This window comes from Giraffa tippelskirchi, chromosome 10, assembly GCF_054371585.1.
Source record: "Giraffa tippelskirchi isolate mGirTip1 chromosome 10, T2T-mGirTip1v1.2.pri, whole genome shotgun sequence".
NCBI lineage: Eukaryota > Metazoa > Chordata > Mammalia > Artiodactyla > Giraffidae > Giraffa > Giraffa tippelskirchi.
This window is the reverse complement of record NC_137284.1, coordinates 116,896,754-116,921,239: the sequence shown is the minus strand read 5'-3', so window position 1 is coordinate 116,921,239 and position 24,486 is coordinate 116,896,754. Positions and strand designations below refer to the sequence as shown.

The window sequence follows — 24,486 nt, the reverse complement described above, 5'->3', positions numbered from 1 at the left end:
GGCCTTGGAGTACAGAATGAAGCAGAGCAAAGGCTAATAGAGTTCTGCCAAGAGAACGCACTGGTCATAGCAAGCACCCTCTTCCAACAACACAAGAGAAGACTTTACACATGGACATCACCAGATGGTCAACACTGAAATCAAATTGATTATATTCTTTGCAGCCAAAGATGGAGAAGTTCTATACAGTCAGCAAAAACAAAATTGGAAGCTGTCTGTGGCTCAGATCATGAACTCCTTATTGCCAAATTCAGACGGAAATTGAAGAAAGTGAAGAAAAGCACTAGACCATTCAGGTATGACCTAAATCAAATCCCTTATGACTATCAGTGGAAGTGAGAAATAGATTTAAGGGACTAGATTTGATAGACAGAGTGCCTGATGAACTATGGACGGACGTTCGTGACATTGTACAGGAGACAGGAATCAAGACCATCCCCAAGAAAAAGAAATGCAAAAAAGCAAAATGGTTGCCTGAGGAGGCCTTACAAATAGCTGTGAACAGAAGGGAAGCGAAACACAAGGGAGAAAAGGAAAGATATACCCATTTGAATGCAGGGTTCCAAAGAATAGCAAGGAGAGATAAGAAAGCTGTCCTCAGCGATCAGTGCAAAGAAATAGAGGAAAACAATAGAATGGGAAAGACTAGAGATCTCTTCAAGAAAATTAGAGATATCAAGGGAACATTTTATGCAAAGATGAGCTCAATAAAAGACAGAAATGGTAGAGACCTAACAGAAGCAGAAGATATTAAGAAGAGGTGGCAAGAATACACAGAAGAACTGTACAAAAAAGATCTTCACGATCCAGATAATTACAATGGTGTGATCACTCACCTAGAGCCAGACATCCTAGAATGTGAAGCCAAGTGCGCCATAGGGAGCATCACTAGAAACAAAGCTAGTGGAGGTGAAGGAATTCCAGTTGAGCTGTTTCAAATCCTGGAAGATGATGCTGTGAAAGTGCTGCACTCAATATGCCAGCAAATTTGGAAAACTCAGCAGTGGCCACAAGACTGGAAAAGGTCAGTTTTCATTCCAATCCCAAAGAAAGGCAATGCCAAAAAATGCTCAAACTACCGCACAATTGCACTCATCTCACATGCTAGTAAAGTAATGCTTAAAATTCTCCAAGCCAGGCTTCAGCAATACGTGAACAGTGAACTTCCAGATGTTCAAGCTGGATTTAGAAAAGGCAGAGGAACCAGAGATCAAATTGCCAACATCCAATGGATCATCGAAAAAGCAAGAGAGTACCAGAAAAACATCTATTTCTGCTTTATTGACTATGCCAAACCCTTTGACTGTGTGGATCACAATAAAATGTGGAAAATTCTGAAAGAGATGGGAATACCAGACCACCTGACCTGCCTCTTGAGAAATCTGTATGCAGGTCAGGAAGCAACAGTTAGAACAGGACATGGAACAACAGACTGGTTCCAAATAGGAAAAGGAGTATGTCAAGGCTGTATATTGCCGCCCTGCTTATTTAACTTCTATGCAGAGTACATCATGAGAAATGCTGGGATGGAAGAAACACAAGCTGGAATCAAGATTGCCAGAAGAAATATCAATAACCTCAGATATGCAGATGATACCACCCTTATGGCAGAAAGTGAAGAAGAACTAAAGAGCCTCTTGATGAAAATGAAAGAGGAGAGTGAAGAAGTTGGCTTAAAACTCAACATTCAGAAAACTTAGATATGGTAACTTGTCCCATCACTTCATGGCAAATAGATGGGCAAACAGTGGAAACAGTGGCTGACTTTATTTTTCTGCGCTCCAAAATCACTGCAGATGGTGATTGCAGCCATGAAATTAAAAGACACTTACTCCTTAGAAGGAAAGTTATGACCAACCTAGACAGCATATTAAAAAGCAGAGACATTACTTTGCCAACAGAGGTCCATCTAGTCAAAGCTTTGGTTTTTCCAGTGGTCATATATGGATGTGAGAGTCAGACTGTGAAGAAAACTGAGCGCCGAAGAATTGATGCTTTTGAACTGTGGTGTTGGAGAAGACTCTTGAGAGTCCCTTGGATTGCAAGGAGATCCAACCAGTCCATCCTAAAGGAGATCGGTCCTGGGTGTTCATTGGAAGGACTGATGTTGAAGCTGAAACCCCAATACTTTGGCCCCCTGATGGGAAGAGCTGACTCATTGGAGAAGACCCTGATGCTGGGAAGGATTTGAGGGCAGGAATAGGAGGGGATGACAGAGGATGAGATGGTTGGATGGCATCACCGACTCAATGGACATTGGTTTGGGTGGACTCTGGGAGTTGGTGATGGACAGGGAGGCCTGGCGTGCTGTGATTCATGGGATGACAAAGAGTCAAACATGACTGAGTGACTGAACTGTACTGAAGTGAACTGATAGGGTGTGAGTTGGACAAATCAAACCTTGTCCCATATCCCTCTGTGTTTTATCTCAATATTGTGTCATAAGTGAAATCAAGTACAAATGCACAGCGTGTTTAGCCTTGATGATGCAAACAGACAGTCCAAGGCATTGAGAGTCCAGGCCTATGTACTTGGTATTGGTAAGAGAAAATGCATAACTTGGGGGCAGAAAGAGCTGTGTCCAAATTCCAGCTTCCCTATGTGACTGTGGGCAATTTCTAGTCCCACTGAACTTCCTATTACTCTTCCGTACTCTGAGAGTAACACTGCCCCCCTGACAGGTATAAAAGAAAAACTAAGCCTGAGACCAAAAAAAACAAAAACAAAAACAAAAAATCAAAGGCTGTATTTTCATAAATTTTTGGCAAGAGCATCCATCTGCTGTCCTTTCATTTGCACAGGGGTTCAAGGATGTTAGAAAGAAAAGTAAGTTTTAATGAATAAAAGAGGAAACACTGAGACAACATCTGATTGGCAATGAAAGTTGGGGAAACTTTCTATTTGATCTTTAAGTATATCCAATAGTCTTGATTGGCTGCAAGAGGGAAAGCAAAAGTTAGGGGACATTTCAAAAGGGGAAGGTTGTTCAGTGTTGGGGCAGAGGATTTTTCTGTGGCCAGCTATTTCCTGGGGCCAATGAGGTGCTAAGGGTAAGGATCTTCAAGAGAAACTGACAGCCATGGCAGTTTTCTTTCTTACAGAATTGCAAGGAGGAAATTATTTGCATCTCATGTCCAGAAATTGTAGGTAAGCAATAAAAAATTCATCTTTCCATGGCTTCATCTCCTAGGGACAGTTTGGATCCAATTTTTTGTTTCACACTCACAAGTCTTCTTTGGTCTTCTTACTGGAAGCATAGAGGCTTAACTCCGGCTAGATGTTTGAACTTAGGGTTCTGCCTACCGTTGAAAAGAAAAGTTTTAAAATTATTTTTTAAACAGATTTTTCTTCAAATGAAAATAAAATGGCATGAAGTGAAATTCATCTAATGGCAGCAAAGCCTCTTTTTTTTTTTTTTTTAAATCTGGAGTATTAAATCACCATCCTTTTGGATAGATCTGTGTTAAATTTCATGATATCCAAGTCATATAAATTATCCCTGAAGATAGATGAGCCACTTCTGGCTTTCTAAGTACTAGTAGCTATCCCTGCTGTTATGAAAGCTCTGAATTGCCTTTTGATGGAAATTGTGTGGTAATGCCTGTCTTCGTTATCCACTTAATTGACGTTGCTGGCTAAGAATTGGAAGAGAGTTTAAGGACTTCACAGATAGGAAATGCTCTAAAATAGGTCTTTGGAGCGTGTGGAACACCACAGGCTTGTGTGTTTCCCAAACCTCTTTTTTTCCTGTGGCTTCCAGGAAAACTCAACTTTTACGGAGTAATGTTTCCCCTTGCTAATCCTAACTTTAAGAAAAAATAATTTTCTGAGTCTGTTCATTTACAGATACTGAGGTTAACCCTGAGGATATCTCCCCAAAGAACCTAATAACTTCCCTTCCCACTTGTTCTCCAGCATCTCCTGCCCCACCATCCTTACCTTATTTTCCTGGTGGCTATCACCATGCTGGTTGCAAGGGGAGGAATTTTGGGTCAGAAAGGAGAGAAGGCGTTTCTAAAGTGAGAGAAGGAACACCCATCCTCCCAAGTAATGAGGACTTCAAAAAAGACTCTAGTATGTCTGGGGCAAGAATAAGTGACTTAGATTCATCCATGAGATTTCCCAAGCAAGAATACTAAACTGGATTGCCATTTCCTTCTCCAGGGGATCTTCCTGATCCAGGGATCAAACATGTATCCCCTACATTGGCAGGTGGATTCTTTACTACTAGTGCCACCTGGGATTTGGCTATTTATATCTTGGGGAAGGATAAAATAGATTGGTAGATAAATGCTTGTATAGGTCAAGGGCAGGGAAGGAACATGTAGGAACACAGTCTAGGGAAAAGGCCACCTTCATGTATGTAAGTCACTGTCCCCAGTATATTGATACAAGCAGATGTGTCTGTGAGCAACTTGGTGCTGAAACATATTGAAAGATGAATTGTGTAGCCATCATAAAGTCATGAACAGTAATTTAAACCATTACTCAGTCTCTGGAAGAAGCATTTTTTTTAAAAGTTTTTTTTATGCAGACCATTTTAAAGTCTTTGTTGAATTTGTTACACTATTGCTTCTGTTTTATGTTTTGGTTTTTTGGCTGCACGTCATGTGGGATCTTAGCTCCTGACCAGGGATCAAACCCACAACCCCTGCACTGGAAGGTGAAATCTTAACCACTGGACTGCCAGGGAAGTCCCAGAAGTATTTTCTTAATGCAGCAAACCCTTCATAAATTTTCTCTTTCTGATTCTCTCTCTCTCTCTTCCTCTCCCTCCCCCTCTCTCTCAGCCATTTTCAGTGAATTCTATACAGACTACTGCTAAACCCTAAAACTCTCTTTCCACTCCCTCAACTCTTAAACAAAAACTTCATAAAACCTGCATGATTCTTCTTTCCTTTGGCGACACTACCCATCATTTTAAAACCTGTTTTTATTTTTTCTTCTATTTTCCTTTTCAATGTGAATTTTCTACACAGCTTCCTCTGCTCATGACCCCAGGGTGCACAATAAAGTGGGGATGGGAGATGGAGAGAGATTGGAGAATGTCATGCTGGCAACACCAGACTTTCATGTATTTGACAGGGAGGAAAAGGCTATGGATTTTCAGGTATTCATAATTTTGTTCCTGTTGTGTCAGGTTGAGGGGAGGAAGACAGATGACTCAATCTCAGAGGAACTGTGAGGTCCAAAAGGATGCAGAGGGAGGAGCAAGGGCAGGGGGATGAGAGCTGAGACACACTGCCTCTTTCTGCTGGCTTTATTCCCAAAGGAATAATGACCTACCTAGGCAAGGCATTTCTGAAGGCAGGAGAGACTCTCTGGCAGCTGGGTGATTGCCAAGAGGGCAGTTCCTCCTAAACAAGGATGCACTTGAGCATTAGGAAGCAAGATCATTGCTTTCCTGGTGACCAAGGGCTCTTAGAGAAGGGAGCTCTGGCTATGGCATAGAAGGAAGAGGGGGCGCAGGAAGGGCAGAGCAGCCTGAGTTTTGGGGCTATGTGAAAAACTGTATGACCTGGATAGAGCAGAAAAGACTTGGATAAGGCATTAAACCTCATCACACTAATTGGGGAAGGAGGGACTGTGTGCCCATCATAAACCCTGTAATTGATCCAAGATGCCTCTTCCTTCCCAATTCACAACTCATTGAGGAGTTACTATTCCCAGAGCCCCCCACTTCTCACGGGGGTTAAATTAGTATTTTGGGGCTTTAGAATGTGACTAGGGTGAGGGGTCATGTATTATTGTAACTTGAGTCTGCAGCAGTACTTGAGAAGCCTGCCTTCCTTTCTTCCCTCAACAATTACTACTTAGGTGTCTATGATGTGACAGGCACTGTGCTGTTCTAGTGCCTCATACTAGATGGGAAAACTGAGCCTCAGAGATGCTCAGTGACTGACCAGTTAGACAGGAGCAGAGTGAGAACTTGATCCCAGTCCCCAGATCCCTGGGTCAGGACCCTGGCTGTCACACAGGACCCTGACTGCCTTAATAAAGCCAAGTTGTAAGCTTTGCATGATTTGCATATTTTTTCTCCTCAGTGAGCACAAAGGATCCTGGCCTAGAGTGGAATGTCTTATCCTTTACAGCCCAGTAACTTTCTATTCCTAAACCCAGTGGTCCTTCCCAAGACGGGAATTGTTGAAAATCTCTTTTTTAATTAAAATTTTCCCTAGAATGAGCATAGCTCTCTGACCGTTCCTCATAACATTAGACACTGGTCAAGTTCAAAGAATGCATCTGTGGTATCTCATAAGTTGTTGTACACAACTTCTGCATGGGTAATTCCCCACTTCCTCAGTCATGGCTGTGTTCTGGATCCTCTGTGCATGTTAGTAGCTTCAAATTCTGATCTGGGCAATATTCCACTTGTTGAAAACAAAGGTGGAGTACATCTGGAATGTGTACTCCTTGATAGAGATTCCTTGATAGGCAGGAAATAGTTCAGCTCAATGGTAGGAAAAGTACAGTAATAATTTCACATTTGAACATCCCAAGACCCTTTCTATTGCAGTGTGTTAGGGAAGCTTCTGGGTATACAGTAATGCCTCTTAGTTCTTCAGAAAATATGTCCATGAAATCATTGAGCCTTTTGATAATAAAGAGTCAGACACGAGTGAGTGTCTTCACTTTTCTATCAAGTATTTAGGGTGCCCTGATGAAAAGAATCTCCCTGCAATTCAGGAGACAAAAGAGACTCGGGTTCAATCCCTGGTTTGGGAAGAGAAAATGGCAACCCACTCTGGTATTCTTGTCTTAAAAATCCCATGGACAGAGAAGCCTAGTGGGCTGCAGTCTAAAAGGGTCACAAAGAGTCAGGCATGACTGAGTGACTCAGCACAACATAACGGATTTATATTTTATTGCTTCTTTTGGAAGAAAAAATAAACAAGACCAAGACATTTAAAAAAAAAAAAGAAAGAAAGCATTTTATTTTTTATAGAAAAAGGGGAAAATATATTGTTTTGGGTTTAAATGTGACTCACGTGTAAAAAACAAATCCTCGGACAAGAGTCTGCGTTATGTCATATCTCACCTTACTGGATGAGGCACAGGCAGGATAAGCAGCTGCGAGTGTGTGCAATCACAGGGCTATGGATGAAGAACCTCATGCCTTGCTTCCTCCTGTGAAACATGTAAAAAACCTTGAGGTTCAACCACACGCTAATCCTTTGATGTTTTTGCCCCACACATGCAGGACGTAAGACACAGTGGGGACAAAATCAGGAGATAAAGTCTTGAGGAGCTGATGTCTCGAGCACAGTAGCCTGAGCAGACCCAGGGACCTGTAGGAAGGGGGTCTGTGGCCCAGGAGGAGACCCTCTCTCCGGAGTGAGACACTGGCAGTGAGTATCCCTAGTAGTACCAAGTAGCAGAGTGAAATCACAGTTGTTCATTCATTCATCCCTTCTTTCATCAGGAAATACTAATTATGAATTCAATGTTTTCGGTGGGCTAAAATTTAGATTAAGTCGTTGACTTCATTGGCCAAGTTCATATTTTTATTTTCTCCAGCAGAGGGATGGCCATGCAAGTAGCAGCAGAAGCAGCACTTCTCAGGAGAGCATCTCTTTCCCCAGAGTCCATCACAGGGCACTCTGCTTGCAAAGACATGGGCCGCCAGAGTCTGGACTGACCTGGAAACCTCTGTTTTAGCCTCAACATGAAGAATTCACACTAGTGATCTGATTGCTTTCATTTAAGGGAAATATTCCTCTTCCTGGTTCTTGGGTAGACTTGGTGTTAGCAAGGCTTCTTTCTCTTCTGGGAGGACAAAGCAAAAGCTTCTTTGTCCAGAAGCCCAAACCAAGCAGTATCTCAGACCTGCAAGACCCCACCACAAGTCAGGAATGGGCTTCTCAGGATCTTAATAAGCCACACTCAGGGTTTCCACCCTAGCATAGCTCACAGTCCAAAAAAAAAAAAAAAATGTGCACACAACCAGGACATCTACTGGCCAAGGCTCAGTGATCAAAAGGAGAGATCTTATGTACAGTGGAGCCTGTACTCTGAGCCAGGCTTCACTCTCACTCTACCACTTTTTAGTATGTATACTTGGGAAAGTTACTAAAGCAGTCTGTGCCTCAGTTTCCTCACTTGTAAAATGGGCTTTATCACAGCACTCACCTCATACATAGAACAGTTCTGAGGATTAAATTTCACTATGTGAAAAGTAGAACAGTGCCTGTTGCATAGTAAATACTGCCTCTTGGTGTTATTATCTATATCTGCAAGAGTGTTGTGAATTTTTTCTTTTTCCTGGCTCATTTTATGAAGACACTGTGATGTGAATAGCAATGTGGTGAATATTTAGAAATAGCATTCCCCAATTGTGAAGTCAGTATGTGCACACAAAGGTCAAACTTCCCCGTCCTGCTCAAATCCTCCTCATATACGGCCCTGAAACCTTACAGCTAAACAGGTGGGTCCCCCAGGGTCATGCTACATTGTCCAGAGACTCAAAAAGCACCATCCCCAGGCCTTCTGGACCCCAAAGTAACTCAGTCTTCAGTTTTGTGGTTCCTTCCCTGGATTATTTCAAAATACATTCTTCGCACCACCTAGGTTTCTAATGTGAAGGAAAGGGCTAATTAACCCAGAGACCTTATTGAAGCTTGGTGCCTTGCTTGGTGGATGAATGGCGTCTTGACTTCCATCTCCACACCCGACTCTGAGTCTCTCCTCTGAGTGTCCATGTCCATGGCTGGCTAGCACACTGTTTCCAGTCTTCCCAGGGTCTCCTCTCAGAGAATCTGAGCATCTTTCATCTCAGGTTGTGGTCAGCTACTCCACTACATTTTCACAGGGTGCATTTCCAGTATATAAATCATATACTGGATTTACAAGATATAAATTGATTAATCTTAGGGAGCTTCCAATCATGAATATGTTTGAGAAGATGGGAAAGGAGATAAGACAGTCAGTTGTTAAAATGTCAGTAGCTTGAAATCAGCCTGGTGAGAGTATTAACACCATTGAACTTGGCAAACACAGGGCTCTCCCCACCCCATTTTCTGGCATAAATTACAAGTAAGAGAAAGCCTGGAGCCAGGAGCAAACCAGAGGTGTGCTCTCTCAGTTGTCTTCTTGAAAGGTTGTCTAACTTCCATAGAATCCAAGCTTGTCCTCTTCCTAAAACAATGCAACCACAACAATACCTTTAGATGGTGGTTTAGTTACTAAGTTGTGTCTCACTCTTGTGACCCCATGGACTGTAGCCTGCCAGGCTCCTCTGTCCGTGGGATTCTCCAGACAAGAATACTGGAGTGGGTTGCCATTTCCTTCTCCAGGGGATCTTTCCAATCCAGGGATTGAACCCAGGTCTCCTGCATTGCAGGTGGATTCTTCACCAGTTGAGCCACCAGGGAGGCCTGTACCTTTAGATAGGTGGCTCAGATGGTAAAGAATCCTCCTGCAATATGGGAAACCTGGGTTCGATCCCTGGGTTTGGAAGATCCCCTGGAGGAGGGCCAGTATCCTTGCCTGGAGAATCCCCATGGACAGAGGAGCCTGGTGGGCTACAGTACAGTCCAAGGGGTTGCAAAGAGTTGGACATGACTAAGTGACTTTAACTTATCTTTCTTTCAAATATAACAAACAGTTTTTCTGAGACCAATAATTATCTTTGTTGCCCTATTAACCAAGCTTCTTAGGAAACTCCAGCCAGATAAGTGAGAACAAGAGAGGGATGAAGTCTCCCAGGACACACAAAGGAGATGTTCATTAAAGAATGCAGTGGCAGATAGCGAAAGACCATGATAAACAGTTCTGCCTGGAGACATTTACTGGCACATTGTTGGTGATGATCCACCTCCCCCCACGCCCCACCCCAGAATGCCTTGGGCAGCTAGAGGGATCCTGCTCCTAAGACTGAGATTCCTGTTTTTCTCTGAGTCAAGAAATGTATACACAGTTCATTTCCCCTTTTAGGATGTTTCCTAGAGAGGACGAGCTGGTAAAGGGCTGCTTCATTTAGCAGTTAGCTTCATACTGACCCATATATTGCTGCACAGGCAGGGATCAGGATACAGAATAGCCAAGAGGATATCAGATTCAGCATTAGGAGCCTGGTGAATGGAGTGGAATGTTAGTCCTGGCTCAAAGCAGTTGCTTTGACTCACATTGTGTTAACCTGTGACAGATGCTGGCCAAATCTGTAACTGTAGAGAGTCCCAGACTTGTGGACTCATCTGGAAAGGCTGACCTCAGCTACCCATTAGAATCAACTCGATTCTTTTTAAACTCCTGATGCCTAAGATGCAGTTTGGACCAATTAATCAGAATCTCTAGAGATGGTACTAAGCTATCAGGGGTTTTGAAATCTCTGCATGGTTGAGGACAACGGCACCAAAGAGTGAGGGAAAATACCCAACACAGAGCCAGCTAGGGTTCTCATTCTGGGATGATAACAAACACTTTGGGGGATACTGCAAATCCTGAGAGTGTTTTGGTTATTACAGCAACTGGGGCTGCCACTGGCATTTGGGGCAGGGGTGTGGGTCTGGGACATTACATACCTCCTGCACTTTGTAGAACAGTTCTTCATAATGATCAATGACAAATCTCCAAGGTACATGCAAGTATGTGTGTGTGTGTGTTGAATTTGAGAGACACTGAGTACACATATCCTTTGTGTGGAGGGAGATAGCTGGGTCAGTTTTGGCTTGAGATATTGCAATGCAGAAGCAAGATGTAGAGGTTCTCCCAGGAAAATCAATAACCTGCTTGCTGACACCTCTCCACAGTGATTTGTCTCAAGTGAGAACACTGGCTGTGCATGTGTGTTCAAAGCAAATGGCAAACATTTTTACTATTTTCTCCCAGAATCTTCTTGAATATTAAAGCAAATCATGGCTGGGGGCTGGTGCTAAGGAGCTGAGTGGGTGTGTAGAGGAAGAGGTATTTGTGGAAATAACATTGGCCAGGATTGACTGAGAGGACAGGGATTTCTTAATTTGGCAGATTCCACACGGTCCACTTGGTGTCTAAAACAAAAACAGATGACACAAACTACAAGTCACCATGATGACTATGGGACACATATGTGATCTGATAGTATAGGTAGGGAATCAGCTGTGAACTATAAAGGTCCAAATTTCATCGACCACCTGCCCTGCCTATATGGATCTGCTGCTGTTTGTGATATTTCCAGCATCTCCCTCTCCTCTTCTCTCTCTCTCAATTTAATTTTAGTTTCTCTCAAGCTTCCAAATAGTGCTCACTGCTCTAAGGAAACACTGAAGGAAGGAAAGGGTAGGGAGAGAGGAAGAGGAGGGGAGGCAGAGGAGGAACATTGGAGAACAAAGCAGCCTGGCAGTCCAGCTGTTTGCAAACTCATTGCACATCCTCCAGTTACATGGCAGAAGAGGGAGGGAGGGAGGGAGGACAGAAAAGGGGAGGAAGAAAAAAATAAATTATACACACACGGAAATAAAAGAGAAGGAAACAACTGTGAGTTGGTGACCCAGGAGGCAGGGAGGGACTCGTAACCCTTTTACCTGTGCTGAACTCGGGAGTGGGAGCAGGAGCAGAAGCGAAGGAAAGGAAGGAAGAAACGGAAAGAAACACTAGGGTGGAGGGAGAGCGGACACAGAGACAGCTTAATACACAGCAGACAAGGCAGCCCCTGATGGCCTCCAGAGTCCTCAGTGCAGGATGGCGATGTGGCAGTGGCGAGGCCTTGGCATTTCTGGGGTGGGGGCCGAGGGCAGGGCGCAGTCTCTACGTTGTTCCCCTCGCCCAGAACACTGAGACCCCAGAGGGAGGGGCAATAGGAGTCTGTGGTGAGGCAGGGGCTGAGGACTGCAGGCGGAAGGCTGGTATACTGGTGACCCCCCAATGGCAGGCATGAGCGGGGCGCCTGTCATCTTCCAGCACGCCCCACACTCACACCCACCCCCACATCCCAGGCCCCTTGGAGGTGCAAGATGGACACAGAGGAGCCTACAGACCATCCCCCCAGCCCTCCCACCCTCCTGCCCCAATCTCATCCCTTTGAAAGAAAAAATAAAAGTGTAAATAGGAAAAGTCCATGTCCAGAGCCCCTGGTGGGAAAACGGAAGGCAGGGAAGGTGGTTCTTCCCGCAGTCCACGCCCCACAAAGTAACTTACAAACTAAGTCCATGGTTTTAAAACAATCTGCCAAGGCGGTGCTGGAGGCTGCAGACCCTCCCCCCGCCCCCTCCTCTGACCCCGCCCCCGCCCAGGTCCCGCCGCCGCTCAGATGGCGCACAGGTGCGTGGGGCTGAGGCGCTGAGGCGGCGGTGGACGCTGGCGTCGTCTGGCCCAAGTAGACCAGGCCCAGGGGTTCTAGGAAGGTCCGGCAGGTAGGAGACTGGCAGCTACAGAGACAAAAGGAGAATGCAGTGAGGCGCGGTGAACAGGGAGGGCCCCACAGGCAGAGAGTTGGTGCCGCCCATTCCGGCAGCCAAAAGGTAAGGTTACCTCAGCACATTACAGGCTGCCCCGCCCCCACCCACCGCCACCCACACACCTCGGCCTTTTCACCTCAGAGCCTGGGGGGATGGAGGGGTGCTCAACCCCGGCTGTGCCCCTCTCGCCCTTTCTTACTTGTGCGGGGGTTGGGGGGTGGGGGACCTGGACAAGAGGAAAGAAGAGAGAAGGAAGCCCAGACCGGTACCTCTGCCGGCTGGGGTCTGAGCAGACCCTCAGAAGAGGGCCCACTGTGAGGGGGTAGGGCTGAAGCCAGGTGGAGGGAACAACATGTCAATAGGTGGGGACAGGCATGGCATGACAGGGCTACCAGATACTCAGGGGGACCCGCCTGTCTCTCCAGCCTCTCTTCTTATTGTACAACCTCACCTTGCCCATCACGGCAGAGGTACCTCATCATTGCTTGCTTCAGGTTTTCACCACATCCAGCACCCCGGAGGAGAGTGCGGCAAAAAGGACGCAGTATTAAGCTAGAAGGTCCTCTCTGTGCATGGTTCCAAGCTCTGCCTCATAGGCTGGGATCACTGAGGCCTAGAGTTTCAGGGTTCCTTCAGGAGAAGAACCTGCTCTTGCTGAAATCCCCATCAACTGTTTTTTCAGGAGTGATTATGAATCATTCTGCCTAAGGTCACAGAATGCAAACGTCACCAGGTGTGGGAGTCTGGTGACTTGGGAGTGAAGGGGCAGACTGAGGGTCTCATCCTGGCTATGTTAGAATCAGTTGAGGGAGCTTTAAAAATGTTATCAGTGCTGATTACCCACCCTAGACCATTTGAATCGCAATCAGCAGTCACAATTGCTGCCAGGGTTCAAGTATTTATAAACTGTCCAGGTATAGTGTATATATACTCTAGGGTGTTCCTTTAGAACCGGTGAGATACTGGTCAACTCCATCAGCCCTTTTTCTTCCACAGTAGACAGTTTAGATGTTTGCAAGGTTATTACAATCAGGTAGCATCATTATGTGGAGACTATCCAGAGACCAGCTGTCCACTTTGATCCTCTGAGTGAAAGAAAAAATATTCTTTCTGCTAAGAGAAAGACATTGCACTAGTTTATAGGGGACAGTCTGAACTCACCCAAAGAAACAGAACTATAATTAAATCCTAAGGTTTTTTTTTTTTAAGGACAACGTGGAATATTTAAATAATTGAAGAGTGAAAAATATCTAAGACAAACATAACATTTATATCTCAAACTTCCCTAGTTTTTCTGTGTCGTCTATACATTCATCTCATCTAGAACAAAGTGCTCTTTTCTGCCAGAGTCAGATCTATATACTCCTCTCATGTGGGTAGTATCATGCTTCCTTTGGCTGTCTGAAAAAGACCCCTCTGGGGCATCAAAGAACATCACTTGGTTCCAGATGATTTAACCAAGGTTCCAGAAGGTTCCAGAAACAGTTTGGGGCTATTTGGCACCTGTTCATATAATTCATGATTTTATGAACTTTCAGCTTTCTGTCTCCGAACTGAAGATTTCTCACTCTTTATTGGTAAAAGAGCTGAAGCATACAGCTCTGCTGTGCACAAGGGCCCCCAGCTGAGGGCGCAAATGGGATCTAAAATCCAGACCCCTCTGAACTGCCTGGTGGACCCCGGCTGGGGTTTTGTTTGTCTGTATTCTTATTCACCCACAGGAGCTATATGCACAGAGTTTCTGCTATAGCCTGTCCTCACATATAGCCAAAATGGAAAATTGCTCTTTATTCTTTTAATTTAAAAAAGAATTTTATTTATTTTTGGCTGTGCTGGGTCTTTGTTGCTGCATAAACTTTTCTCTAGTTGTGACCAGCAAGGGCTACTCTCTAGTTGCAATATGTGGACTTCAGGTGGCTTCTCTTGTTGCAGAGCACAGGCTCTAGGGCGCATGGGCCTCAGTAGTTGTGGCACATGGGCTCAATAACTGTGGCTCTGGACTACAGCACAGGCTCAATAGTTGTGTGCACATGCTTAGCTGCTCCGTGGCATGTGGTATCTTCCCGGACCAGGGATTGAGCCCATGTCTCCTGTGTTGGCATGCAGATTCTTTACCACTGAGCCACCAGGGAAGCCTGGAATATCACTGTTTCAAAATGATCAAGTCACAAATCAAAGAATGTTTAAATACTTACCTTTCTGAAATAACTTTCTAAGTCCAAGATGGAGCCACTCCTGCCCCAAGGGTGCCACATCAGCAAACTGAAACTTAGATAAATTTCATGTCCCGGTAAACAATACTACTTGACCAGAAATAGAATATAGTCTATTATACTATGGGCCTCCCTGGTGGCTTAGCAATAAAGAATCCACCTGCAATGCAAGAGACCTGGGTTCAATCCCTGGGTTGGGAAGATTCCCTGGAGAAGGAAAGGGCAACCCACTCCAATATTCTTGCCTGGGAAATCCCATGGACAGAGGAACCTGGCAGGCTACAGTCCCTGGAGTCGCAAAGAGTCAGACACTTCTTACCAACTAAACAACAACAATGTTATACTATGAAATAGTATATCCAGTCAGCAAGTCTCCAAATGCCAAGCCAACTTTGGGCTCTATGTTATTTCCTTGTTCCTTCTCACCCTAAATAAGGTTGACTGTGTGACTCCAGCCAGTCAGATATTTTTACTTTTCCTCATCCTTATTCTTTACCCTATAAAAGCTTTCTGCTTTCTGCTCCATTTTGCAATTCTCTGAATAGAGACTGCTTGTTTCATGAAGCATTAAGTAAGATTTGTATCGCCTAAATTCTTCTTTAATAAATTATTGACAACCTATTTAAAGAATTGTCTTTAAGGAAGTCCATCCAAATCTCTCTTTGCCTATGTTAGGAATACAGCACAGGAAGTCATGTCAATATGCTTAATTTTCCGTGGACACAAAATTTCCTAGTTGATGTGTTCAGGTTAAAAACTATCATTTTTTAAAATTTATTTATTTTTTAGTTGAAGGATAATTGCTTTACAGAATTGTGTTTTCTGCCAAATATCAACATGAGTCAACCATAGTAGAAAGAAAAAACTATCATATTATTTTTGCTTACTCCTTTGTATACCTGAATGAATTTCACTTTTATCTCAGCCATATAATCTGGCTGAGAAAAACTGTGATATAGAGCAGTTAGTGACGAATTATATCTAAGAAGCTCTATAGTCTCCAAAGCAACAAGCCAGTACTTAGAAAATGATTCAGTATTATAATGATTGAAAAATTGGCTTGCTTATTTCTAAAAGAATTACGCACCCCCAAAAAAAGTAATGTTAGGAAAGATAATCTTTAATGACTGTTGTGAAGGTGTTGTTTTAAAAAACATGGCTCTCTGAATTGATTCCCTTTTGAAGAAAGTAAATAAATATATGAATTGACCCCAGTACTAAAAATTTCTGTCTTCTTGTTTCCTAACAGATGTAAAGCCACAGGTACTATTATTACATGTCTCAATCCATGGCCTTTTTTTTTTTTAAAGGACAGGTTTGTTGAGGTATTTCATACAGTAAAATTATATTTTTTAAAAGTATAGTTCAGTAAGTTTTGGCAAACTCAGATCTCCACTTCCTAGATATTTACCCAAGAGAAATGAAAATTATGTTCACATAAAAACTTGCACATGAATGCTTATAGAAGTTTTATTCAAAATTACCAGAAACTGGAAATATCCCAAATGTCCTTTAACTGGTGAGTAGATAAACAGACTGTTCCTTTCAGGGTGGCTGTATAATCTTCCATTCCCATCAGCAATGAAAAAGATTTCCAGTGGCCCTGTATCTTCACTAACACTTGACAATGTCATTAAAAATATTTTTAGTTCTTCTAATAGGTGTGTTCGTTCAGTTCAGTTGAATTGCTCAGTCACGTCCCACTCTTTGTGACCCCATGAACCACAGCACGCCAGGCCTCCCTGTCCATCACCAACTCCCTGAGTCCACCCGAACATATGTCCATCGAGTCGGTGATGCCATCCACCCATCTCATCCTCTGTCGTCCCCTTCTCCTCCTGCCCTCAATCTTTCCCAGCATCAGGGTCTTTTCCAGTGAGTCAGCTCTTCCCATCAGGGGTCCAAAGTATTGGAGTTTCAGCTTCAACATCAGTCCTTCCAATGGACAGCCAGGTCTGATCTCCTTTAGGATGGACGGGTTGGATCTCTTTGCAGTCCAAGGGACTCTCAAGAGTCTTCTCCAACACCACAGTTCAAAAGGATCAATTCTTCGGCGCTCAGCTTTCTTTATAGTCCAACTCTCACATCCATACATGACCACTGGAAAAACCATAGCCTTGACTAGACGGACCTCTGTTGGCAAAGTAATGTCTCTGCTTTTTAATATGCTATCTAGGTTGGTCATAACTTTCCTTCCAAGGAGTAAGCGTCTTTTAATTTCATGGCCGCAGTCACCATCTGCAGTGATTTAGGAGCCCAGAAAAATGAAGTCAGCCACTGTTTCCACTGTTTCCCCATCTATTTGCCATGAAGTGATGGGACCAGATGCCATGATCTTAGTTTTCTGAATGTTGACCTTTAAGCCAACTTTTTTACTCTCCTCTTTCACTTTCATCAAGAGGCTCTTTAGTTCTTTGTCACTTTCTGCCATAAGAGTGGTGTCATCTGCATATCTGAGGTTATTGATATTTCTCCCGGCAATCTTGATTCCAGCTTGTGCTTCATCCAGCCCAGTGTTTCTCATGATGTACTCTGCATAGAAGTTAAATAAACAGGGTGACAATATACAGCCTTGACGTACTCCTTTTCCTATTTGGAACCAGTCTGTTGTTCCATGTCCAGTTCTAACTGTTGCTTCCTGACCTGTATACAGGTTTCTCAAAAGGTAGGTCAGGTGGTCTGGTATTCCCATCTCTTTCAGGATTTTCCACAGTTTATTGTGATCCACACAGTCAAAGGGTTTGACATAGTCAATAAAGCAGAAATAGATGTTTTTCTGGTACTCTCTTGCTTTTTCGATGATCCAGCGGATGTTGGCAATTTGATCTCTGGTTCCTCTGCCTTTTCTAAAACCAGTTTGAACATCTGGAAATTCATGGTTCACGTATTGCTGAAGCCTGGCTTGGAGAATTTTAAGCATTACTTTACTAGCGTGTGAGATGAGTGCAATTGTGCGGTCGTTTGAGCATTCTTTGGCATTGCCTTTCTTTGGGATTGGGATGAAAACTGACCTTTTCCAGTCCTGTGGCCACTGCTGAGTTTTCCATATTTGCTGTCATATTGAGTGCAGCACTTTCACAGCATCATCTTTTAGGATTTGAAATAGCTCAACTGGAATTCCATCACCTCCCCTAGCTTTGTTCATAGTGATGCTTCCTAAGGCCCACTTGACTTCACATTCCAGGATGTCTGACTCTAGGTGAGTGATCGTGATTGTCTGGGTCGAGAAGAACTTTTTTGTACAGTTCTTCTGTGTATTCTTGCCACCTCTTCTTAATATCTTCTGCTTCTGTTAGGTCCCTACCATTTCTGTCCTTTATTGAGCTCATCTTTGCATGAAATGTTCCCTTGGTATCTCTAATTTGCTTGAAAAGATCTCTAGTCTTTCCCATTCTATTGTTTTCCTCTATTTCTTTGCATTGATCGCTGAGGAAGGCTTTCTTATCTCTCCTTGCTCTTCTTTAGAACTCTGCATTCAAATAGGTATATCTTTCCTTTTCTCCTTTGCGTTTCGCTTCCTGTCTTTTCACAGCTATTTGTAAGGCCTCCTCAGACAGCCATTTTGCTTTTTTGCATTTCATTTTCTTGGTGATGGTCTTGATTCTTGTCACCTGTACAATGTCATGAACCTTCATCCATAGTTCATTAGGTATTCTGTCTATCAGATCTAGTCCTTTAAATCTATTTCTCACTTCTACTGTATAGTCATAAGGGATTTGATTTAGGTCATAACTGAATGGTCCAGTGGTTTTCTCCACTTTCTTCAGTTTCAGTCTGAATTTGGCAATAAGGAGTTCATGATCTGAGCCACAGTCTGCTCCCGGTCTTGTTTTTGCTGACTGTATAGAGCTTCTCTATCTTTGGCTGCAAAGAATATAATCAATCTGATTTCGGTGTTGACCATCTGGTGATGTCCATGTGTAGAGTCTTCTCTTGTGTTGTTGGAAGAGGGTGTTTGTTATGACCAGTGTGTTCTCTTGGCAGAACTCTATTAGCCTTTGCCCTGCTTCATTCTGTACTCGAAGGCCAAATTTGCCTGTTATTCCAGGTGTTTCTTGACTTCCTACTTTTGCATTCCAGTTCGCTATAATGAAAAGGACATCTTTTTTGGGTGTTAGTTCTAGAAGGTCTTCTAGGTCTTCATAGAACTGTTCAACTTCAGCTTCTTTGGTATTACTGGTTGGGACATAGACTTGAATTACCGTGATATTGAATGGTTTGCCTTGGAAATGAACAGAGATCTTTCTGTCGTTTTTGAGATTGTATCCAAGTACTGCATTTGTGTAGTAGTAGCTTATTGTCGTTTTAATTTGCTTTTCTTTAATGACTAATGATGTGAGCATCTTTTCATATGTGTATTTAGCATCTGTGTTTCTTCTTTGCTTTTGAACTGTTGATTCTTTTGAAAATTGAGTTATTTTCTTTTTGTTATGTTTTGAGAGTTCTTTACATATCTGGATACATTTTATTCAATATGTGATTTTCAAATATTTTCTCCAAGCTTATGATTTGTATTTTCATTCTCTCAGTAGTAACTTCCATAGAGTGTGAGGTTTTAATTTGGTAAATTTCAGTCCTTTCTATTTTATATAATCTGTCCTTTTGTTAATACCACACTATCTTGTTACTGTAGCTTTATAATAAGTCTTTATTATAAGTCTATAATAAATTGAGCTATGTGAATACTTTTGACTTTTTTCTTCATTTTAAGAATTGTTTTTAGCTAGTGAATTTTTTTTCAACTGTAAAAAATATTTCATTTTAATTTATTTGACTGCACTGGGCCTTAGTTGTGGCATGCAGGATCTTTAGCTGTGGCATGTGGGATCTGGTTCCATGATTAGAGATCAAATGGCTAGTCCAGGTTTTTTTTTTTGCCTTTCCATAAATTTTAGAATTAATTTGTTAATTTATGTAAGAAATATTGATTGATATTTCCTTGAATCAACTAGAGAGAATTGACATCTTAACAGAATTGACTCTGTTAGTACATGAGCATGGTAGATCTTTTCACATTTTAGGCCTTTCCGTGGTGTTCTCAGGATATAGATCTTGTATTTATTTTGTTAGATTTGTGTTGAAGTGCTTCATTTTTCTGTGTGCTATTATAAATAGTGTTTGAAAAAAAAGATCAAACTCCAAATGTTTACTGCAGATACATGAAATATGATTGGCTGTTATATGTTGATTTGTATCCCTACTGATCTTACTCGTAAGTTCTAGAGCTTTAGGGTAGATTAGTTCCAGGAACTTTTTCTATAGATTATTTGGAATTTTCTGCAAAGACATACATGTTGTCTGAGAACTCCTTTCTTGTTCTGTAAGCTTTTTATTCCCTTTTCATTTCTACTGCATGGACTCGGTCTACGTGCAATATTGAATAGGAGTTGTGAGAATGAACATCTCTGCTTTGTCCCAGCTAGAAGGAAAGCATTCAGTCTTTCACCATTAAATATGATGTTACCTGTAGATTTTGCTGAGAATCTCTGTCATGAATGGATATTGAATTTTGTCAAATGATTTAATAGCTGTTGAATTGATCATTTGACTTTTTTCTTTAGTCTGTTATTATTGTGAATTATATTTGATTTTTGGATGTTGAACTAGTTTTACATTCCCAGGTTGATGCCACTTGTTCCTGATGTATTATGCTGTTTATATATTGCTGAATTTAATTTGCTATATTTTTTTGAGAATTTCTGCATCTATTAATTAATGAAGGTGAATGTACAATTTTAGTCTAGTTTTGGTATTAAGGTAATGCTGGCCTTATGAAATGAGTTGGGAAGTATTTCCTTCTTTTCTGTTTTCTAGAAGTGTCTATATAAAATTGGTATTATTTCTTCCATAAAAGTTTGGGAAAATTCACCAATGAAACCATCTGAACTTGGATTGTTTTCAATTTTCAGAGAGTTTTAAAATACAAATTTCATTTCTTTAAAGGATAAAGGATTGTGTCCTTGGATCTCACAGATAGGGCTCCTCAGTAATCCTTCTGTCAGTGGTAGGAGCTCTCTAATATTCTGGCCTATTATTATTATGATAATGCTGTTACCTGTCAAGCTTGGAAGGTCACAGGTTGTTTTGTCTGAAGTACTAGCTCCAGAAATGGTATGGACCTAACAGAAGCAGAAGATATTAAGAAGAGGTGGCAAGAATACATGAAGAAGTATACAGAAAAGATCTTCATGACCCAGGTAATCACGATGGTGTGATCACTCACCAAGATCCAGATATCCTGGAATGCGAAGTCAAGTGGGCCTTAGGAAGCATCACTACGAACAAAGCTAGTGGAGGTGAAGGAATTCCAGTTGAGCTATTTCAAATAATAAAAGATGATGCTGTAAAAGTGCTGCACTCAATATGACAGCAAATATGGAAAACTCAGCAGTGGCCACAGGACTGGAAAAGGTCAGTTTTCATTCCAATCCCAAAGAAAGACAATGCCAAAGAATACTCAAACTACCACAAAACTGCGCTCATCGCATACGCTAGCAAAGTAATGCTCAAAATTTTCCAACCCAAGCTTCAACAGTATACTAACCATGAAATTCCAGATGTTCAAGCTGGATTTAGAAAAGACGGAGGAACCAGAGATCAAATTGCCAACATCTGTTGGATCATCGAAAAAGCAAGAGCTTTCCAGAAAAACATCTATTTCTGCTTTATTAACTATGCCAAAGCCTTTGAATGTGTGGATCACAACAAACTGTGGAAAATTCTTAAAGAGATGGAAATACCAGACCACGTGACCTGCCTCTTGAGAAATCTGTATGCAGGTCAGGAAGCAACAGTTAGAACTGGACATGGAACAACAGACCGGTTCCAAATAGGAAAAGGAGTACGTCAAGGCTGTATATTGTCACCCTGCTTATTTTACTTATATGCAGAGTACATCATGAGAAACGCTGGGCTGGAGGAAGTACAAGCTGGAATCAAGATTGCCAGGAGAAATATCAATAACCTCAGATATGCAGATGACACCATCCTTATGGCAGAAAGTGAAGAAGAACTAAAGAGCCTCTTGATGAAAGTGAAAGAGGAGAGTGAAAAAGTTGGCTTAAAGCTCAACATTCAGAAAACTAAGATCATGGTAACTGGTCTCATCACTTCATGGCAAATAGATGGGGAAACAGTGGAAACAGTGGCTGAGTTTATTTTCCTGGGCTCCAAAATCACTGCACATGGTGACTGCAGCCATGAAATTAAAAGATGCTTACTCCTTGGAAGGAAAGTTATGACCAACCTAGATAGCATATTAAAAAGCAGAGACATTACTTTGCCAACATAGTCTAGTCAAGGCTATGGTTTTTCCAGTGGTCATGTATGGATGTGAGAGTTGGACTATAAAGAAAGCTGAGCGCCGAAGAATTGATGCTTTTGAATTGTGGTATTGGAGAAGACTCTTGAGAGTCCCTTGGACTGCAAGGAGATCAAACCTGTCCATCATAAAGGAAATCAGTCATGAACATTCATTGGAAGGACTAATGCTGAAGCAGAAACTCCAATACTTTGGCCACCTGATGCGAAGAGCTGACTCATTTGAAAAGACCCTGATGCTGGGAAAGATTGAAGATGGGAGGAGAAGGGGATGACAGAGGATGAGATGGTTGGACGGCATCACTGACTCAATGGACATGAGTTTGAGTAAGCTCTGGGAGTTGGTGATGGACAGGGAGGCCTGATGTGCTGCAGTCCATGGGGTCTCAAAGAGCTGGACACAACTGTGTGAGCAAACTGAACTGAACTAGCTCTGTAAGTTATGCTGAAATATGGGGGTGTGATACTCAACCCAAGTCAAAAGAAGAAAGAAGGAAGGAAAGGAAAGCAAGACCAGGTCTAGGTTGGAGAGGGGCAAACAAGCACAGAGAGTTTGTGCTCTAGAGATGGTAGGACTGCACACAGGAGGGTGGAATGATGTTGCTCATTCTTTCAGCCATTCATTTATTCTAGAATTCTTTTTCTTTTTAATTGAAAGATAATTGTGTTAGAGAATTTTGTTGTTTTCTGTCAAACATGAATCAACCATAGGTATACATATATCCCTTCCCTTTTGAACCTCTCTCCATCTCCCTCCCCATTCCACCCCTCTAAGATGATACAGAGCCCTTGTTTGAGTTTCCTGAGCCATATAGTAAATTCCCGTTGGCTATCTATTTTACATATGGTAATGTAAGTTTCCATGTTACTGTTTCCATACATCTCACCCTCTCCTTCCTCTCACCATGTCCATAAATCTATTCTCTATGTCTGTTTCTCCATTGCTGTCCTGTAAATGAGTTCTTCAGTACCATTCTTCTAGATTCAGTACATGTGCATTAGAATATGATATTTACCTTTCTCTTCCTGACTCACTTCACTCTGTATAATAGGTTATAGGTTCATCCAGCTCATCAGAACTGACTCAAATGCTTTCCTTTTTATGGCTGAGTAATATTCCATTGTGTATATGAACCACATCTCAGTGGACATCTAGGTTGTTTCCATGTTCTAGCTATTGTAAATAGTGCTGCAATGAATATTGGGGTACATGTGTCTTTTCAATTTTGGTTTCCTCAGGGTATATACCACAGAGTGGGACTTCTAGGTCATATGGTGGTTTCATTTCTAGTTGTTTAAGGAATCTCCATACCATCTTCCATAGTGTCTGTATCAATTTACATTCCCACCAACAGTGCAAGAGCATTCCTTTTTCTCCACACCCTATCCAGCATTTATTCTTTGTAGACTTTTTGATGATGGCCATTCTGACCAGTGTGAGGTGATATCTCATTGTGGTTTTGATTTGCATTTCTCTAATAATAACCGATGTTGAGCATCTTTCGTGTGTTTGTTAGCCATCGGTATGTCTTCTTTGGAGAAATGTCTGTTTAGATCTTTTGTTTGTTTTTCTGGCATTGAGTTGTATGAGCTGCTTGTATATTTTGGAAATTAATCCTTTGTCAGTTGTTTCATTTGCTATTATTTTCTCCCATTCTGAAGGTTGTCTTTTCACCTTGCTTATAGTTTCCTTTGCTGTGCAAAAGCATTTAAGTTTAATCAGGTCTCACTTGTTTTCTTTTGTTTTTATTTCCGTTACTCTAGGAGGTGGGTCATAGAGGGTCTTGCTTTGATTTATGTCACTGAGTGTTCTGCCTATATCTTCCTCTAAGAGCTTTATAGTTTCTCATCCTACATTTAGGTCTTTAATCCATTTTGAGTTTATCTTTGTGTATGGTGTTAGGAAGTATTCTAATTTCATTCTTTTCTGTACTGTCCAGTTTTCCCAGCACCATTCATTGAAGAGGCTGTCTTTGCCCCATTGTATATTCTTGCCTCCTTTGTCAAAAATAAGGTACCCAAAGGTGCATGGGTTTATTTCTGGGCTTTCTATCTTGTTCCATTGGTCTATATTTCTGTTTTTGTGCCAGTACCATACTGTCATGATGACCGAAGCTTTCCAGTATAATCTGAAGTCAGGAAGGTTGATTCCTCCAACTCCATTCTTCTTTCTCAAGACTGCTTTGGCTATTTGGGGTCTTTTGTGTTTCCATATGAATTCTGAAAGTTTTTGTTCTAATTTGTGAAAATGCCATATTTGGGGTCTTTTGTGTTTCCATATGAATTCTGAAAGTTTTTGTTCTAATTTGTGAAAATGCCATATTTGGGGTCTTTTGTGTTTCCATATGAATTCTGAAAGTTTTTGTTCTAGTTCTGTGAAAATGCCATTGGTAATTTGATAGGGATTGCATTGCATCTGTAGATTGCATTTGGTTAGTATAGTCATTTTCACAATATTGATTCTTCCTACCCAGGAACGTGGAATATCTCTCCATCTGTTTATGTCATCTTTGATTTCTTTCATCAGTGTGTTATAATTTTCTGTGTACAGTTCTTTTGTCTCCTTAGGAAAGTTTATC

General features: G+C 42.0%; 1 protein-coding gene and 1 long non-coding RNA gene across 47 annotated transcripts in view; one reads left to right on the top strand and one right to left on the bottom strand.

Annotated features, from left to right (window-relative positions):
- Nucleotides 1–24,486, top strand: part of NPY (neuropeptide Y) — a 248,678-nt gene that overhangs the window by 87,519 nt on the left and 136,673 nt on the right. For 13 of the 46 annotated variants that reach the window (XR_014066656.1, XR_014066655.1, XM_081533946.1 and 10 more), the window contains one exon: nucleotides 7,202–7,349. The exons of 12 other annotated variants lie outside the window; for them this stretch is intronic. The gene's annotated coding sequence lies outside the window, so the exon portion shown is untranslated. Of the gene's footprint in view, nucleotides 1–3,101; nucleotides 3,148–4,979; nucleotides 5,111–7,201; nucleotides 7,350–7,518; nucleotides 8,204–12,214; nucleotides 12,438–24,486 lie in introns of those variants that run through there. 21 more of the 46 variants (XR_014066653.1, XR_014066650.1, XM_081533932.1 and 18 more) reach the window with 9 other exon arrangements.
- Nucleotides 6,906–12,243, bottom strand: LOC145523521 (uncharacterized). Its single transcript, XR_014066661.1, has 4 exons — nucleotides 12,115–12,243; nucleotides 10,521–10,988; nucleotides 9,999–10,070; nucleotides 6,906–9,135 (listed from the first exon to the last, which is right to left on the bottom strand). It is a non-coding gene; the product is annotated as an uncharacterized LOC145523521 (long non-coding RNA).